The following is a 12,983-nucleotide window of genomic DNA, read 5'->3' as shown; positions in this document are numbered from 1 at the left end:
GTTATTTTATTATTTTTAATGCATTACCCATTCACTCACCATTACAAATAACCGGTTTCCTACTTGGGCCATAATTCATCCTTGTGACCCTGCTGCACAGGATGTATTAGCTCTTTTTCCAGCTCAAGTCTTTTCCCCCCTCAGCACAGTCTTCCTCTACCCCAGCACAAATAGCCTCTAACCCCATCATTTATAAGACTGTCAGCTCAATACACACAAAAGTTGTACACATGCAGAAAACACACAAAATTGGAACATACAGGTGCTAACTTATTTCACTTTGGGTTTTCCTGTCCAAAGTAATGAAGAGCAGGTGCTTTAATCAGGTCGAGAGTGGGGCTCATTGAGATTTGCTGCTTGTTGAAAGACACACTGACCACATGGGGTTGATTAAGGGTTTAGAGGACAATCAGTCATGTACAATTGTTTTCCCAGTCCCCATGCTCAAAATGGAATAACTTACACATCCAGTGAGAGGTGACTGATTCTGACCTCATCAAACTCCCACCAAAAAATTCCTCTGTGCCCAAAGCAGACAAGAGTGTGCTCTTAGTGTCAACTTACATTTTGTTACTGTGACTCTCACGTTAATTTTGGCCCTTCTTCTGTTCAGCCGGTGTGAAAATTCTATGTAAATCACTCCAAGTGGTTCATAAGTTGAATAATAGCATCATTATTCAAGTGCTTCTGTCACTTCTGTGGAGTAAAATGTGAGAACAATGTTTATAATGTGGACTGCTTTTTGTAAAGCATATTTGATTCACAATCAGTCAGTTTTGTGGAAGGATGGAGTGAGAATTGCTAAATTTAAATTGTGGGTATCTATAAATTCAGTGCTTATTGAGGTGTATGGCTCACAACAGTACAATGAAAAAGCTTTTTAACAACATTTTGACAGTATTGACAAATGAAGGAAAACAAATAGAACGTGTGTTTCATTCTTAAAGCGATAGTTCAGCCAAAAATGAAAAATTATGTAATAATTTACTCACCCGTATGTTGTTCCAAACCTATATAACATTCTTTTGTTGAAGACAAAAGGATATGTTAGGCATAGGCACAATGTTAGCATTTACACTCACTGAGCACTTCATTGGGAACACTACCATCTTAATAAATCCTAAATAAATACCATCCTTTCTATCAGCTAGAACCAGTTTGGTCATTCTGTGTTGACCTCTCACATCAACAAGGCATTCCCTACGCAGAACTGCCGCTCACTGGATGTTTTTTGCTTTTAGTATTATCCTGAGTAAATTCTAGAGACTGTGGTGCATGAAAATCACATTAGATTAGCAGTTAGAGAAATACTCAAACTAGTCATTCTGGCACCAACAAACATGCTACGGTCAATCACTGAGATCACATTTTCCCCCATTCTGATGGTTGATGTGAACCTTAACCTGACCCGTATCTGCATGATTTTATGCATTGCACTGTTGCCACTCGATTGGCTGATTAGATAATCGCATGAATATGAGGTGTTCCTAATAAAGTGGTCATGTGTATAAGTAAAACAGGTTTAGAACAACATGAAGGTGAGTGATGATTACAGAATTTTCATTTTTGAGATAACTATTTTATTAAGGTCTATCATGCTGAGGAGTTCTGACTTATTAAACCAAGCTGAGATATGGGGGGTCGGAGTCAGGACCCCCATCTGAGGGTTGTCAGATGGGGGGGGTCATTAAAATCATTAAAATATGTGTATTGTAAATAATATAATGATATATTCTTAAAATAATTGTTTAAGAAATAAAATAATACAAATGCAAACGGGGCAATAACAAAAAACCCCTTGGTGTCCCCTTCAAAAATTGCTCTTGAGAATTGTTTTGATGAAATTTTCGCCCCTGTATGGAAGTTTCAATCATTTTCAATAGGGGAAGTAATATAGAATAAACAATCAGAATTTGCCAATCACCACTGAATCGGGAGGTTAATTGCAATGTTTGGTAAACAGAAAGGTTCCGATTTCATTTGGCCAAGTAACTGTCTGACCACACTGGGTTAATTTTATTTGTCTACTTCATATTTTCACTATTTGAACACGTTTCAGTTAAATGCATGTGTATGCAAGAAAAATTTCAACAGACGTGTAATTACATTTGTGTATCTAATTGTGAAATCCACAGAAATGCTCTTAAATAAGCACAAATCCAGTTACACAGCACAGGAAGGAAATCTAGGAATATTCTTTATGCACAAATGGTTTGTTTTGATGTAACATGATTATTATTCTTTCAAATGTTAAAATTGTTAATAAGTATAATCCCCAAACAAAACAAATAAAAGCCTTTTTACTCATACTCATGTGCAAAGTTCTTTTTTATTTTTCTTAAGTCACAAGCAACTTAATCTATTTCATTCACATTAAATCAGTTTAACTGAGCCAACATTATTTATTTGGATTTGGTCAAACCCCCCAAACTCCAGCCAAACAAACCCTGTTTAAAAAAATAAAAATAAAAGAGAACAGAAGACATGAACAAATCTCATCCGGTTGTTATCTTGCTCAAAAATGCATAAAATAACATTTTGTTTCAAAATTTGTTCACACAATTCAGTCCCCTGCAAAGCATGTGGGGAAATCTAAATCACCTGGCCAGTTTCATCAATGTTACAAAAAATATTCATGTAGACCTTGGATTAAGTAAACTTACATTTTACAAATTTAATTGAATTTAACATAATTAATTTTGTGAAAGTTAAGACAAAATGTTCCAGAATTGTGTTGCTTTAGTTCATTTAAATTAAGTAAAGTGAACAACCTGCAAAAAACCCCTTTTTTTGAGTGTACCAATAAGTCCCCCAGCTCGGTTGTTTACTTCCAAACTTCCCAAACAACCCACATTTATCTTTGGCTTTGCATGTTTTTTGCATTCACTAAAGAAACATTTAAAGCACTGTTGTTTGCACTGAATGTGTTAATGGGCGCTTGTAGTACCATAAAACTTTCAGCTCATCATGACGCTCAACTTTTTGAGGTGAAAAAGTGGTGGGAAAAGCTAATACTTCCGAGGTCATAAAAAGCCCACATAAAGATATAAAATTTAATCTAGTCGACCTTGGCAGAGAGAGAACTTTTGGAAGGTCATCGGCATGTAAATGGAAAGCATCGTTTCACATAAAACTCCCCACCTGATCCATGACAACACCACTTACCATGCCATTCCATTGACAAGTAGGCATCAACTCCCATTACCGCTTTCCACGTCAAAGGTGTCAGGGAGCTTTTCAAACTTCTGCTCTCCTCTGTCATATGAAAGTTGGTGACAGACACAGTTACCGTCTCTGGACTGAGTGCTGCACTATGTGACCCGTTCCCATTAGGTTTAAGAAAATAGTACGAGGAGGAGAGCTGTGGGAGAAAAAGATACAATAACAATGTGCCATTTGGGTAGTCTCTAAGAAGTTACCAAGGGACAATTAAGCCCCTATTTTCTCTGCCCTCGTCAACCTGGGCTCAGGCAGTTAAGTCGTTTCTGAGACATCCTGCACCTGTAAAATTGCTGCACGCCTCTGAATTATGGAGGTGGTGTGGGAGTGTGAAAATAACAGTCTTTAACCTCTGATCTCAGAACAATGAAGGACTGGCGGCACTGGAAGATGCAGTCGAGGTGAAGATGAAATAAGCTGGAGTTTAAAAAAAACTCCCAGCTTACTGACATCTCCAAGGCTTTGGTCAGAGATGTAAGCTTGAAGTGTTAAAGTGAAAGGTGGATGATAAATAAATACTCTGCCCTTTTTTATGAACTTGATGTAGATCAGTCCAAAATTGTTCAGCAATTGATTGTACTGCTCAGATAGTCAGACCATGGTGTGCTCCTTTCATCTGTGTTTTCCTAGTAGAGTTACATTGGGGACTTAACAGAGTATGCCTGTACTTTACCAGTAGGTGCAGCTGTGGTCCAACTGGAGCAGTGAAGAGAGAGGGGGGCCCTAAATTCCAGGCGTCATTTTAGCAAAGCTATGCTGATGCAGCCGGGTCACTAGCTTCCATGATTATATTAAGGCTGTGATCAAAACTAATGGCATGCAGATCAGATCATGCAAACTACGCTAGATTAGCCAACCGTAGTGAAATTATACTTCCTGATAAATATATTGCTCTGTTTAATAGAAGAATTTCAGGGTGCAGTACACTGCATCTGGATGTTGGATGTGTCTTTTTGTTTGGGGCTTGTTTTTGCTGCTGTATCCTTGGTAACTTTAGAATGTGTCAGAATAACTCCAACAGCAATTGTGACAAAATAATGCTTAAATGAAATAATGACTGTAGTGAAGGAGTAGCTGATTATATGGTGTGCATGAGTCCAGTTTCTTTTAAACAGTTTAAGTCACAGAGGTTTTAATTTGTTTTTAGTTTAGCATAATCATGTCGAGGGAGGGACAAATCATTATGCATTAAGCCATGGTCACAGTAGGCTTTGAGCATAAAAACAATACAAACATGTCTCTTTGAAATATGTACTCTTTGTATTGAGCCAAGAGGTCAGTGTGTGACATTTTGAGCTTTTATATGAATTCACCTGCCAGATTTTGCCAATTTCTTCCCATGAGCTTGCGTTTCACCTCTCCCACATTCAGCAGCGTGTGAATGACAGTGAATAGAATGCAAAGTGTAGTATGACCACGGTTATACTCATTCTTGGTCTTTATCAGGATATAACAAAGCCAGGTTGAATGGGATAATTCATTTAACAAGAAAAAAAACAAGGCTTAGAGGCATAGACATACAATCCATTCAGTGATTCAGATGATAAGTTAAATTTTGCACTTTTAAAAATGCATATTGTTTCAAAGCAGCGTGGTATAAGTAGTTGTAGTAGTAACAGAAATAAAGAAGTAGATGACTCTTCGTTGCCATGTGTCAGGTGAAATATTCCTGAAGACTTTGAAGGAAATCCTGCAGAGTCTTGCAGGCCATCTGCAACTAGTCTTAGTCCATGCACTTTCTGTTGCTCTGGCCTAGAGTTGAGCACAGCAGCAAGCCACAGCCCCAGGGGGAGCAGAAGTGGGCCTGACTTCATACATGATTAATACCCCTATCACTTTCTAAACGCCTGCCACAGTTTGCCAGACCATGTCCGGTGTTTGGTTTTCAGAAATATTTTTCCGTTTATGAGGGGGAAGTCTTCTCCAGAGCAAGAAAGAAGTATTCTTTAATTTGATAATTAGTGAGCATGGTTTTTTGGGTGAAAGCAAAGGATTGCTCTCATTTGGCTTAATTTTCTAATTGGCATCTAAATGGCATGTAGTTTCGGCCGTCCATAAATATCGTAAATGCACCTCTCTGTTGTTTGTGTATATTTGCACAAGCTGTAAACATGAACACATATAAAGATAGAGACTTTTTTTGAATGTGTGTCTAAGTGAAATGGAATGGCAAAGGGGTGAGAACATGCAAGATTGAATGGCACCACATATATCTGCCATGACCCCATTATTGTGATAGGTGTTTGCTTTAGCTCAGAGAGAGGCCATTGTAATCTATCCTGCCGCTGAAAGGAGGTTCTATTAGCAGCCCCCGACCTGCCCTCATGCCCTGCTCTCTGTAGTGCTGGAGCCAGCTAGGACAGGGCCCCTAAGGACAGCGTCAGCTTGCTGCAGAAAGCCTCCATAACAGGCCTATCTGGATGGAGCCACCTGCTGATGGAGCTCTGGCCTTTGTGTGGCTGTCTGCACAGGCTGATTCTCTAACCCCAGGGAGTGAGACATGAAGGCTGGACAAGCTGGCTCCTGTCAAGGCCCACCATTGAAAAGCAGAAGGCCAGAAGATATACTGTACACTGAACACTTCTGCTTGTCTGGATGATGCATTAAATGCAGTGTTTAGAGTTGTAGGTGTTCTTTCTGCAAGTTATGGCCCTCTCCGATTCCTGGTAAAAAAAAAAAAGGCTTGAACCAGCCTAAGAGGGGTTAAGCTTGTCTTACGGCCTGGCCAAGCTGGTCTAGCTGGTCTCACATAGGCCATCTGAAAAATGTCCAAATCCTTTCTAGAACCAGCAACCTGAACCAGCTTTGGCTGGTTTTAACTTTAAAGGCTCATTATGGTTTCATTAATCTGTAATTCAGCCTCATGCTTTTTGAATGAGGGATTAAACTGTAAAATGTTCAATATTATTGATCTAACTAACGTGAAGCGTTTAGCAGTGAGGGTTCTACTCATGCAGACTGATAATTATTAAAGGGAATACACTGTGGCATCTGTCTCATAAACAGCTCACTATTATAATTTTGTTGTTTAAAGCTGAATATTGTGAAATTAAATATTCACAACAGGCTTTTTTGTTTCCAGAGAAAACTGGTGATAGAGATACATCCTTCATAAAGATTTGTGGATGTATTGTCAAAATTATGGAAGGGATACATCTTCATAATCACAGACATATTATGGATGATTGTTCATTCACCACAAAGTTTATGTCCAAGGGAAAGTTATTTGCTTTTAGAATGAGGACAAACTCATAAAAAGCCACACAATTATTATGTAATCCGCAGCATCTGGTGCTATCCAAAGAAAGAATTATTCTGAGAGCTATGTTTCAATGAAAAGAAAAAAAGTCGATTTAGTTTTGGTATACAGTCAGTGTACTTGTGTACAGTGTACTAATTTGCCAAAAGTAGGTGTGTTGTCCTGATACTGATAAGAAATAAGTTTATCGTAAATCACATTTATGACACTACCACGAGGACTGAAGCGTATGGCCTAAACAAATCTGTGTTTGTAAAGAAAATTGAATTAATACATTTCATTTTCTGACATGGTGTTTGATGTAAATTTAATCTTGTGAACAATTTTGTAGTCTTGTTGGACCAACCCCCCCCCCCCCTTCCTTTTTTTGTAACCTTGTGTCATTCTGTCATTGTGATTTATATTCCCCATTGTCCGCCTATATTGAGTAAATATGCAGGTTTCAGTTCATTACAAATATATAAAGAGGGGCAGTGTCAGCTGTCCATCAAAGAGTCAATCTGAGCAGATCAGCTGACAAACACTCATGTAATCTAACCTGACAGATACCTGAAAGTAAACTCTGACCTTCATCTGGGTATTGCACCATCAAATAAAGAGAATTTTAAGGATTGCCCTCTGACTAATGTCAGTGGTCTTGATCTGCGGATGAATTGACACCTGTCTTACCATATTCACTTGTGTCAAAGTTGTCAGTTTCTCCTCATGTACGCTCAGTTTATGGAGCTGTGTGAAATTGTAAAGTGTAGATTACCCAGCCCACAGTCAAACTGTGATTTTAGGAGCATATCTTGCCGTCTACAACTAAAGATTTTGTGTTTAAAGTTCAGAATATTGTCTCTTTTAATTTTATAGAGTTTATATATAGTTATAACATCAAAGTACCATTTGATGTACAGTATTACAGTACGTACAGTATACACATGAATTTGCAATTGGTAAATGTTGGATATTGTGCCTCAAGCCTTTCAAGTTTTTTACCCATACCCACAATTTTTTACCTCTTTATCTTGTAATATGTGGAATAGCCATACTTTCCTTACTGAATAATGAATATAATACATTTTACAACATATTGAGGTTACTTATTACTCATTTACTTAGAATTTACTGTAAGCAAAGCTCAAACACTGCTTTCGCAACCTGTAGGCCTGTGCACTTCTGATCGTCATGGAAACACACAGCCCAATGCATCGTGCCTGTGTAAACGAAGAATCTCCTTTCCTCTTGTTATTTTTATGACACACATCAAGTGCAGCGCTGGTCTGAGGCATTGTTTTGTCTGCCCTGCTCTATGCTCATGCTTTCAGCTCCAGTGCCTGCCATTCTACAAGCACTGGGAGCGATCTCCCTGACCAGCCAGGTCACTTCCAGAACGAGAGGCCAAAATGAGAATTTCTGCAAACAAACAATCAAGCTGTGATTAGATTCCGCTTTCATGATCTTGAAAGGAAATGCAAAGGAGATTAGATAACAGGCAGGCCATAAGGCTCATTTATCCCACTTGGCGCTAAGTGTCTAGAGATGGCTAAATGCTTTAATTCCCTACTAGTGAGGAGCACCTCAGGCCAACTCCAGCTATTGCAGAGCCTAACTAACGGTATTAATGTGTAACAAGGAAAAAATAGCAACGCTTATCACATGAAAGTTTGCTTCGTTGAGTTCCCCCAAACTGATCATTTTTCTCTTTAGTTCCCATCCGTTTTAAGTGCCACTCTGCAGTTAAGTGGCCATGGCATTTTTTGGATCCACCAAGAAAGAGTTGTACTAGTGCCAATGTTTTTGATTTACAGGCCAGCCCTGGCACACCGTACCCGATCGTTGTTATCTGACTGAGGCTAATGGACACACTAGAATTAGAACAGGCAGAAAACATCTTAAATGGAAACCTTTACAAGGCAGCTGGTTGCTAGTTCACAAGAATACCAATAAATTGCAGCTACATAGCGTTTCTTAATCAGATTCGAGCAATCAGCTTGAGAACAAAATCCCATATGGCATGGAAAAATGGCGAGAAAGAGAGAGGGCCAAGGTTACTGCAAGGGCACAGGCCACTTCAAGGTTGCCATGTCTGGCTACAATTAGCCACTCACAGAAGAAACTGGAATGATGCTTCAGGGAGCTTTTGCAGCTCAGTCATTTGTAATTAGTCAGTTAGGAATTACTCGCCATGAAAAGTTTGGCTCTGTTTGATTGTTTGCAAACATGTTTGCCTTAAAAAGGGTGTGCTACTCCACACGTCAAGAACTTGTAAATATACAGTTGCTTCGAGGTGCAAAGTTTGAGATGCTAAACTTTGAATACATTGATTAGGTATATACTTAGTTTGACAGTAATTGCATCATTTAGATCAAACACAAATCTCCGTGAACGGAAAAAAAAGGAAATTATTTTGTAATATCCAGCCTTATATTGGACAGATTTTGCCACTGGTTTCCAGTCATATTCTGTCTATGGTGATTATTTACAAATATCTTGCATTTCAGTGTAATAGAACATAAAGGAATAGACCATTTCAAGACAGTTTAAGGTAGTGATATCTTTTTATTCCTTGAACATTTCAAGCTACTTGTTGAACGCAGACTGCATTCCAAATGGGATAAATCACTCTCCGAAGGGCACTTTGAAAGGATAGTCAATAGTCACTTACAACATGATAGTCATGATGTAAGATCGCTTCAAACTGAATTTCCCATAAAAATTACTTAAAAGTGAGTCCTGAATTACCCTTATTTTTGAGCCCCACACCCTTTGACCCTTCAAAGTTCTCAGAGTGGATGGTAAAGTCTTCGAAGGGAATAGGGAATAGGGCATAGGGATGATCACTTCTTAATGAAATGCACCCTCATTCAAAACACCAGTGGGAGATGCTTCATTCATAGTTACTTTAACATGATTGTTGTTGTAAATGTTAACAAGATTGTCCAAAAATGCCATGTGGACCATGTTTTTTAGTGGCTGGATGGCAGGAACTAACGGAAATTATAGTGTTTAGATCTCCAAAAAAGCAACGACAAAATGACGCATTAACCACTACAATGAAGAGAGACAGCTAGATACAACATTGATACCATCTAACTGTTCTACTAACCATCTACTATATACATCATGCACAACTCTTCCACCATTTACGCACCTTTTTCAAACCCAATTATTTTCATTCTTCCATGGAAGATTTACAAGAGTTAAAAGGAGAAGTAATTTCTTTGCTCATTAAAAAGTTTTACTCCTAAATAAATACTTGTATTTTTTAAATATGTTCATAAACTTTTAACCACTCACATGACCTCATAACGACCCCATTCAAATCATTAACTTTTAAAAGCTTTTTATTCTACATGCAGAGGGTCCCCTCATGGGGGCTGCCATGTTTCAATCACATGACCAGCTGAATACTACTCTCTAATCTCAGTTACTGCCCTGTTATTGCACACTTTCACTCAATGATTAAAGTAGTCATGACTGACTGTGAATAGTACATTTCTACAATGAAACAGAAAACTATAAATGGTATACATTAATTTTAATGGTGCTTCATCCAAGCCGCTAGATGGCAGTTAAAAGCCAAGATGACACAAACAAAAAAGGTTACTGAGGTCACCTTTAAGAATGTACTAATCGCTGTTTTCCATGCAGTTACAATGAATGGGGACTAGAGCTTTTGTGCTTCAAAATGATAAAAATGTATGCCATTTTTCAAGTCTCTAATGTCACACAACAGTATTTTAATCCATTCAAAATTTAAGAAATGTCATAATCATTTGGCTTTAGAAGACTTACCATATAAATCACATGGCTGATTTTTATGATACTTTTATTTATGCTGCTTTTGCATAGCTTGAAAGCTCCAGTTTCCATTCATTGTAATTGCATGATCAACCAGTACTGTACTGCATTTATATTATCTGCTTATTTCCACAGAAGAAAGTAAGTCATGTGGGTGCGTAGATGTTGAGAACTTTAAATTTTGGATAAATATTTCCTTTAAAACAGTTACTTAAGCTTAAGCTAATAATTTTTAATCAAATCCTTTGAAAGACATATTTATGTACTGCACTGCTTGTATTCCATATCCCATAACCCATAATCCTGTTTGAAAACCAAACTAAGTTTGAAAGACTCAGTGGTCTGACAACCATACCAAGTCATCAGTATTCACCACAAATAATTGTCTCATAAAATTCATGTCAGAGCAGGACAGGCTAAAGATGTTCAGATCTGTCTGCATTTATGCGACTTTGCTTCATCTTCTCTTCATAGCAGATTGTCTTAAACAATAAAAGAGCCTGTAAATCTCTCATCATCCTTCCTTAACAAGACCCTTTAAAATCAGCTTTCAGTTTATTTCATAATGTTCTTTTAGCTGTAAAATGTAATAAACCCTGCTGTAGTTCATTTAAAAAGAGTGACGGTGTCCTTCTTTTATAAGAAAGTTATTTTGTTACCCAGCTGTTGGTCATCGAAACTTTGATTACTACACAAGTGTTTCATAAGCGAAACATCATGTGAAATATTGCATGTTTTTCTCTCACATCTTTTGCTAATGAAATGTGGCCACAGAGCAACTGAATTTCTATGGTCTGAGCAATAGGAAACATACAAACATTCCATGTCATGTTTGAAGTTGATGCAGTTGACTTACAGTGGCAAGGGATATAATGCAGCTCTTGTATTATTCTTATGGTTGAGTAAAGAACTCTTTATAATAAGGTTCCATTCGTTAACATTAGTTATTGCATTAGGTATCATGAACAAAACGTTGAACAATATATCTTTTTACAGAATTTATTCATCTTAAAGTTAATGTTAATAAAAATACAATTGTACATTGCTAGTTCATGTTAGCTCATAATGCATTAATTAATGTTAACTAATACAACTTTTGATATTAAAAATGGTATTAGTATATGTTGTAACTAACATTAACCAATATTAGTAAATACTGAAAAAGCATTGTTCATTGTTAGTTCATGTTAACTAATTTTGTTAAAGGAATATTATGCATTCAGTACAGGGGCGTCGGACTGGGGGGTAAAGGGTACCGAGTACCCAGGGCCCGAGGCAGGGGGGGCCCCTTAGAAGTCAGTGTTCTATACATACATATTTGGTACGGGGGCCCAGCAAGATGGTTTGTACCCAGGGCCCAAAATTTGGTGCTACGCCCCTGATTCAGTACAAGTTAGCTCATCAACAGAATTTGAGGCATAACTTTGATTTCCATAAAAAATTAAATTTTCATTTTTATAGTCATAGGTTTTTAGGGTTTGTTGACATTACACCATGATGGAAACAAAGTTGTAAAATTGGATATAACTTTAAACAGAAAAGGTAAGTAATATTATCATACTAAAATCATGTAAAGTGAGTATTTTAACATTTACAAATTGGCCCCATTCACTTCCATTGTAAGTGCCTCACTGGAACCCATATAAATGTATTTGCTTTTTTTGAAAGAAAAAGGGTGAGTCAAATTTGATTTGTGAACTTAGCAATATTATGCCACAAATGCTGTCGTTTGAGCTTAACTTGTTTTTAAGCCCGAATAGTTATTTAACTAATGTTAACAAATGGAACCTTATTGTAATGTGTTACCAAAGTAAACAGGTCTAAAAAAAGAAGAAAAAAAAAAGTTTTTGTTCTGTAGTGAATGCATGCAAAATTGGCAAGCATGCTACATGAGCTGTACAAGAAAGTTAAATTGTGACCGCTAGCAAATGTTTGCATATTGTCAGTGCCCTTCTTTGCCAGTCATGCTAATTACAAAAAAGTCACACAAATCTCTTATGCATACTTATTCATTTTTTAAAACGGTGTTAAACATATGTATAAAGAAATTAAACTTTTTCTTTAAACAATAGAGGATAAGTGAGGATAGTTGCCCAAGAAAAATGCTCACCTCTAAGTGTACATTTTCCCATTCACTGTGGCAATCTCTCATTGCAAACCATACTTATGTGTGTAGGCAGTAAAACTCCATCCACAACACATGGTGCAAATTGTTGTGGACAGTCAAGCTAAATAACTCCTGTCATTTAGTTGTTACTGATTATTTTTTAGTATTATTGAGGACGTACTGTTCTTGAACTCCATTGCACGCAGATGCATTTAAACATATTGTGCACACATATAGTGGGCAGAGCTTGCCCTTTTGTCAAACACAACAAAGCATGTGGAAAGCGAAGATGATATTAATTGAATAATATTATTAGTCATGATGATGATTACTATAATGGACCTCGGGACTGCAAACCCTTGTGCTGGCAAACAATACACTTCAGCTTCGTTTAGGGTTCTAGTCTTCAAGCATTGAGTGAGAAATCCAGATGTGACCATTGCTATCACCCCTGGATTATTCCTGACCTCAAATATATATCCAGATCATACTCCCAGCTGCAACACTATAGAACTTTCCCTCCTCCATCTGGGACAAGCAAGCTTTGCATTGATGAGCTCCACCTTGGGACAGAAACCCAAAAGAAAGCTCCGCAGCTATCACAGACAAGAG

Source organism: Xyrauchen texanus, chromosome 14 (assembly GCF_025860055.1).
Source record: "Xyrauchen texanus isolate HMW12.3.18 chromosome 14, RBS_HiC_50CHRs, whole genome shotgun sequence".
NCBI lineage: Eukaryota > Metazoa > Chordata > Actinopteri > Cypriniformes > Catostomidae > Xyrauchen > Xyrauchen texanus.
The sequence above is the reverse complement of the archived record's forward strand: the minus strand, read 5'-3'. Positions refer to the sequence as shown.